Source organism: Acipenser ruthenus, chromosome 3, assembly GCF_902713425.1.
Source record: "Acipenser ruthenus chromosome 3, fAciRut3.2 maternal haplotype, whole genome shotgun sequence".
In the NCBI taxonomy this organism is placed as follows: Eukaryota; Metazoa; Chordata; class Actinopteri; order Acipenseriformes; family Acipenseridae; genus Acipenser; species Acipenser ruthenus.
Window position 1 is genome coordinate 63,874,984 of NC_081191.1, and position 8,068 is coordinate 63,883,051.

An 8,068-nucleotide genomic window follows, 5' to 3' on the forward strand; every position below is an offset into this window, starting at 1 on the left:
AACTTTCAAGACACCTTCCAACACCTTGTGGAGTCTGTGTCACATTGTTATCAGCGCAAACTATGACTGTTAGGTACAGGTCCCAATAAAGATATTTATATTTATGGAAACTGTATACATGTGTTTTGTGCCACTGTATACAGTAGTGCTAAAGAAGAAATCTATCAATTTGTCAATGCTGTATAAGATACAACAATAATATGTTATTACATATGTGGCAGGGCTGAGGCCTGCCCCAGTAAATAGAGTGTATTGGTGGTGGTTTGTGAATAAAATGTATTTTTGTTTGATTAGATATGACAGGGCTGGGAGGTTAAACTCCCCTTCCTGCCTAATTGAATCCCAATGTGCAGCAGGTGGCCAGGTGTGAATTGTATAATTGATCATCAATTAACCCTGGTCACCTGCCTTTAAAAAGGGTCTGGAACTCTAATTGTTTGTTCTTTGTTGGTGTTTCTTTTGTTTGGTGCTTTGGAGGCAGAGGCAGAGGCAGAGGCAGAGGCAGAGGCAGAGGCAGAGGCAGAGGCAGAGGCAGAGGCAGAGGCAGAGGCAGAGGCAGAGGCAGAGGCAGAGGCAGAGGCAGAGGCAGACCCCACCCCCTCACCACTATGTGTGGAACCAGGGTGAGCTTCACCACTGATCACTGTGTGTTTAACTGGGATCATAGGTGCATAGGTAGGGATTCATTTAGGGGATTTTAATCCCACCGAAGTTTATTTAGTTTGTGTAGGGAGAAGGTTCCTGGTGCGGGACCTCCTTTATAGTGGGAGCAGTGCTCGGCCCGTGGTGAGCCAGCTTTTATTTTGTAGCTGTTTTCTCGCTGTTTTGTTTTGTATGTTGTAATAATGTACACTTGTGTGTGTCCTTCCACACTAGGGCTACCGTTGCTGGTACCCCAGTGACACCTGAGCGGCATTTGCAACCTCATACCCTCTGTTTCTCTGCGGATATCCACACTGTAACATAACCCCCCTGTTACAAGATAATATGACAATAATTAATTTAGTGTTTCATCTAAAAGTGATTATGCTGACACTGTTAAATGACTAGCCTGTGTAGCACTGCTCTACTTAAGCATAATCCAGTTTGCATCTAAAGCTGATTATTTTATTCACATGATAATCACAGGTTAAAGTCTGTTTTGAACTTTTTTTTTTCAGCTTCAGCAGCTGGGCAAATGAAAATGTGAATGTTCTTTATGTAAAAATCATAGTTACCTGATTGTGTGAACTGCATTAAAGTTAAATGCTAAAATGCAATTAAATGTTACTGTAAAAATAAAAATGCCATGTACCTTGGATTTTTAATACTAAATCAGCTTAATTGATTTTAAGCAAGACTAAAATGCAGTTTTTTTATTTATCTTTTTATCAATGCTAGCTAAAGTAGCATAACTGTTATTTGTTTGTTTTTTTTCATCAATTATACCTCTGTTATAACCTGCAACTTGACTTTCATCAGGTAACAGCATTGTCTCTTAAATGATAACTTGTGTGTTTCAGATATGAGAACCCCAGGAGACAATACACCAACACAGAGTGATGCAGTGTTAATAAAATGTATTCATTCATTTATGCAAATAGAGCACAAAGCATATTTTTGTGGGAACAGAGTGCAGCCACATCATATAATTTAATAGAGTGTTCCACAGAGTTCTGGGCTAATGTACCCAAAAGTTATTGTACATCTCATCCCCAGAAGCTGTTATACTTCCTCTCATATACATCAGTTCTCTCCTTGCAACCACAGAGATCCTAAACCAGTTCTTAACTGATGTCTTGCACAGACTTGGATTTATATTTTAGGATGTCACAGTAAACATTAAATAGTAAAGCATTCTCAGGGCAGGTTGAGTGAGCACCCAGGAAAGGCATTGTACACAGTTGCTTAAGGTAAAAATCCTACATTTATTTTGAAAAACTAAATTTAAAAATGTGTCCTTTTTGAGTGATATAATATATAACCAATATACTGTTTGTTACTGTTTTCTATGCTTATTATTTTTTAGTGACTGATTCTTTACAGTATATGTTTAGGTTAACAAGATAAGCATAATCAGAAGAATATGCTATATTTCTACCTATCATTGTCAGTAGCAATTCTTTGTATGGTGTATGGTGCTGTATGGTGCTCATCAAGAACATATCTATTACATGCATCTGAGAACAGAAACAGTGGGCAGTGGAAACTCAGCTCAAGACAGCTGGCCCCCCTGCACTTGATTCATCTGGCAGGCAATCAGTCCATTCCAACCAAACAGAAGCAAGGTTGCACAGGCCAGTATGTCAGACTGTGTAGTCTGAATTCCACACCAGAAAGAGCAGAGCAGTCCAACACTCTTACGGGTTCAATTCAGTTTGTTATTCTATTTTTAAATTTTATACAATGATTCAAAATCCACTTTATAAAGCTTATTCCATGGCTGCCATTCTCAGTGACAGACCCAATTCGAAACAAGTCATGTGTTGTAATTTGCTAGTCCTGCACTGACCACAGTAAAAAAAAAAAGACAGACCCATTGCTTTCTAAATATCTTGGTATCCATGAACGGCTAATGTTCAGATATGTTCAAATGATTTTCAAGGCATGCCTCAAATATTATTGAAATACTATCAATGCAGATTAATTGGGTGGGAGATGTGTTTGCCATTTAACCCCAAATTATGCAATGATGGTATCATCTATTCTAAATCACTGAGGGCAGTGGATGTTCTTTAATTGTTTGTATAAGGATATATTATTATTTATTTCTTAGCAGACACCCTTATTCAGGGCGGCTTACAATTGTTACAGACAATTGTAGAACCAAAGTCATTGTATTTTATCTTGCTCTTAATTGTATTAATACTTGTACTGTGATTCTTTGAAATGTATTTTTGTTTATAACTGTAAGTCGCCCTGGATAAGGGTGTCTGCTAAGAAATAAATAATAATAATACAAGATATCACATTATTTTTACATACAATTATCCATTTATACAGTTGGGTTTTTACTGCAGCAATCTCGGTAAAGTACCTTGCTCAAGGGTACAACAGCAGTATCCCCCACCTGGGATTGAACCCACAACCCTCCAGTCAAGAGTCCAGAGCCCTAACCACTACTCCACACTGCTGCCCCGATACAGTGACCTGGCAGTAATAAGAGACTCTAAAGTGAATTAGAATTTCTAAGCCTATTAGTCTAATGTCATGAAACATAAGGAACCTTTTGAAGCGACAAGTTGAATGTATCATTAAGTTTGACACAAACCAGAAATGTTTTGATGATGTTTCTTGAATTCTTCATTTGGGGGGGGGAAATGCTGGAACATGTATCCTTCAACTAGCAATGTAAAAGGGTTGAACACGTGCAAAGCAAAAATGCTACATTCAAAACTGGTTATTGTGACATTTTGGTAGTTTCCTTTCCAAGACAGTCTATTAACCCACGGGTTAATGGGGCTACAAACAAAACGTCTTTATATAAAACCACTTGCATCTTCCAGCACTTGTTCTGTTTGCCACTGTTTGTAAGATATAGTCACATTGTTATACAATTTATATTCCAACACTTCACTTCAGTAAATACGTAGCATAAGACACCTCATACAGTAGATAAGGTACAGAGAAAGAGTGTCACCTGCTGGGCAGAAGGGAAGTTGCATCTTTTATCAAGTCCCAATAAATATTAACATTGTACGGTACACTATGTTGTTCACAATATAGCACAAATATAAAATTCTGTTTGTATTTTGGAATCCTCTGCCTCTGTCTCTCTCAGCATTCTGTCAAAGATATTTTTTTGGTTCTGCTGTCCGAGTAACAATCCCAACTTCCTGTTTCTGTTGTCTGTGCCTGTTTGACGCTGATAGTTCACAGTACAAAACCCCCCCCAAAAAACGACCAAAGTCTTTGAAGAACCCCCTCTGGAGCAGTCCACTTTTAGGACCTGGGCTGGACCTAGGAATGCTGCATTTACAGCACAAAAAAGGGCCTAAGCTTTCAAAAGTGGCTGGTGTAAACAGGGTAAAGATAGGAGGAGAGCAGGGTTTTTAAGCCGACAGACACATTGATCCTTTGTATTCAAAAGTGAAAAACAAAAAAACCTTGACATTTGAAGATTGAAAAACCATGAATCCCTGGGAAGAAAAAAAATGAATATGTTTGCATTAGGCTGTTAAAAATAGCTTGATATTTGGTGTTTTTTGAACAACACTTTAAAAGGCCCACTGCTATTACCCCCTGCTATAACCCAGTCTCTCCCAATATTATAGTATCATTATTAATATTTTCCTATAATGATAGCTTTTTAAGATGATTTAAAAATGGGTAGCCTCCTTAAAAATGGCCTAAACATGTAATTGTGGAGTAGTGGTTAGGGCTCTGGACTCTTGACCGGAGGGTTGTGGGTTCAATCCCCAGTGGGGGACACTGCTGTTGTACCCTTGAGCAAGGTACTTTACCTCGATTGCTCCAGTAAAAACCCAACTGTATAAATGGGTAATTGTATGTAAAAATAATGTGATATATTTATAATGTGAAATAATGTATAATGTGATATCTTGTAACAATTGTAAGTCGCCCTGGATAAGGGCGTCTGCTAAGAAATAAATAATAATAAATAATAATAATAATTTGTCTCTCTGTATCAGAAAAAATGTAATTTTGGGAAAACTAAGAATCAAATCATCTGAGAAATGTCTGTCTCATATAAGCAATAATTCCTCACTCTTGGAATTCCCAGACATTCCGTAAAGATATGTACATGTTTTATAGCTTTTTTATTTAAAATGTGCACCCTTAGGCACTAATCAAGATTATGAAGACCTTTTGTATGTGTGTGAGAACCGCTTTGCCGGTCAGGAGCTGATTGGCTTAGCTTTTGAAGGCTACATTTGCCTGAATTTAATGTGAATGTGTTGCTATTCAACATGCTGTAAATAGACGCTATTAAAAGCCATATACTGAGAACCACTTGTCTGTTGTAATAGACATTCTGTGTGTAGGTCATGCTGACATATGTGGCTTGTTTGTATTAGCTTGTGTCTCTTAGCAACACAACTACAGTGTTTTTACTTCACAAAAAACAAACCAGAGTGGAAACCAGAAAGTGGCATCAAATATAGATGCTAAACAACATTGACGAAGTTCAGAATATGGGTTATCATCATCAGACAGAAATGCAACAATTCTTTGGCACAATCAGGGTGTCGTTACCTTGCAGCTGCCCAAACTCTGACAGGACTTAATGCTTTGGATGAATTATGAATAATGCATAATGTATTGTGATTATATGTTTACTTCATATTAATGTAATAGTTCATATATAATTAACATTTGAATGACAAGTGATGCTTGAACATTGTGTTTACAATCATTCAATAAAAAGATGGGGCCTGCCACATTTTTTTGCTTAATTAGACATTTGCTTAATTAGACATTTTTACTTGTTTTCAGCTAGTAACAGTTCAAGTTACTTATCAAATGTTATAGCTAACTTGAAATATGCAACTGTTCAAGAGCTGAAAACAAGTAAAAAGGTCTAATTAAGCAAATTATTAGTTCAATTAAAGGTATAGTTAAGTAATTGAGAGCTCGGTTGGAATGAAAACCAGAAGACACAGGGGGTCCCCAGGACCGAGTTTGAGAATCCCTGGTGTAAATCATTAAGGGTTATGGAAAAATATTAAATTTCCTTAATCATTTCCTGCTGAGGGACCTGTCTGTCTATATATTTGTCGCACTTTTGCATATAAAGTTTCACATATAGTGAAAAGACACACTAGATACATACATGAATGAATCCTACATCTGGATTGAGTGATAGCTGGATTCTACAATACAGCTGAATGCATGCGTGGACATGTGGCAATGGCATGCCATTTAAGTCCCTCCCTGTATTAAATAGGGACTACAACATTTTGCTTACCACAGATTATTGAGAGGTCTGTCTTTATGTACGTATGCACATATGTATGTATTTGCATTTTTCCATATATAGAGATGCTGATCACTTACATTATTACTGAAACACTCTTTTTTTCTCTAGATTTGTATTTACAGCCCTAGTCGAGAATGTATATGTGACAGGACAGCGTCACTGGCAAGCTGTTTCCACCAGGAAGAGAGACTCGGACACAGTAGTTGCCGTTTCAAACGCGCTAATGCACACTTTAATTATAAATAAACAAAACACTAAACATGCACAAAACACACTAACAAAATAAAATGGCACGGTGGCCAAAATAAACAGGTTTACAAAAACTCACAATAATACAATGCGGAACGCCTTCGCCTTCACCTTCAATAACCATTCTATCTAACTAACACCTGTGATCAGCCTATTTATACACCTGTGGCTGGAGCCTTAATTAATTCATGGCTCCAGCCACATTCCCATGTGTTTTGACAGGGAGAAATATAACACCCTCCCTGCCAACCCATGTTCCCCACACCAACAGATACACACATGCCTCGGCACCACCTCCATGCTCACTGGCCTATAAACTCATGACAAAACATCATTATATAGTATATAGTAATGTTTATATCCATGGAATACTATTATGTAGCATGATAAGTACAATTATATACACAGCTAAAACACCCGGTCGTTCAAATATAGTCCAACGCACCTCCAGTTGCCTCCAGTCACCTAAAGTCCTGAGGGAACCGGAGGCGCCTGGGTAGACCAGACCCGCCTGGGGTGTTTTAGCTGTGTTTTTTTGTTTTTTTTGTTGTTGTTATTATTTGCTGTTGTATCAGGAAACAGAGACAAAGAAAGTATGTAGTACATTATTTAACATCAAACCAGCAACCAAACAAACAACTTCAACTTTCTCTGTTCTACTGCTCAGTAACTAGGCTTTTTTGTATATTATTATTATTATTATTATTATTATTATTATTATTATTATTATTATTATTAATAATGTTAATGTTAATGTTAATAATAACGACTCATTTATGTGGTAGCTGCCTGGCCTATTGTACAAGGCAAGTCTACAAAAATGATCCTCTGGAAAAACAATTACAGTTTAATGTTTTATGTTTACCCAACATAGGCAGTTACTGTAGATTTAAATAACAATGTGACACTATTTGGCAAAGTGACACAATTTAGCATCTACTGTGCCCAATACTGTCACTGCCAAATAGTGGCTCTATTCAATACTCTCTCTCGTAGGTAGAAAACACCTTAAGTATTACGTTTAAGCATAACACATAAGGATACATTTAACTAGGGTATTGAAACCATAAATCAAAGCATACATTCTCACTGTAGTACCACATCTCAACGTTTTGACTGCCACTTAAATGGAAGGTTTGTGTTCCTGTTGTACCTCAGTAACAATTGCACTTTTACAGTGTTCTATTATCATTTTAGTTAAATAGCTTTTTGATAGTATAATCTGAAAGCTTTTTGAACCTCAAACAGGAAGCTTAACCACAAGTTTAAACAGAAGCATATACACAGATCCTTCTGTGATTTTAACTTGAAAGCAGAGTGCGATAAATAATTCATCTAAAGGTCAATACATCATCCTCACAAAAAAACTACTGATTATGTTTAACAAATAACCCATAAATACCACTAATGACAGTTAAGATGAGGATCTGCCAGTATCCTACATTATTACACTTAATGTGCATCTGTAGCAGTTTTACAGTTGGCTGTTTGTACTGTACAGCTTTTTCATTGATAAATGACAGCAGAAAAAAAAACTCTTAGTAGCTGTGGCAACCGTAATTTGAAAGGTAACATTCAAGGTCCTTTATCAGAAATTAAAGCCCTCGTATTGACCAATCAGGTTAAAGGAAATCTCTGATCAATTTTCTTAAAGAACATTAATCTCTAATACCGTACTTGTACAGTAAATAGATATTTTTTCTTAATTCACAAATATTTTATAACTAAACAACCATCACAGCTTTGACGAAAATCTGACAATTTGATAATGACACATACTTGCCCTTTATTAACCTTTATACTGTCTTTATTGTGGGCTATAGATCAAATCCAGTGATAAATACTCAAGCACAATTCTTAAATTAACACAAACAATGCATAAAAACAAAACAGTCCATG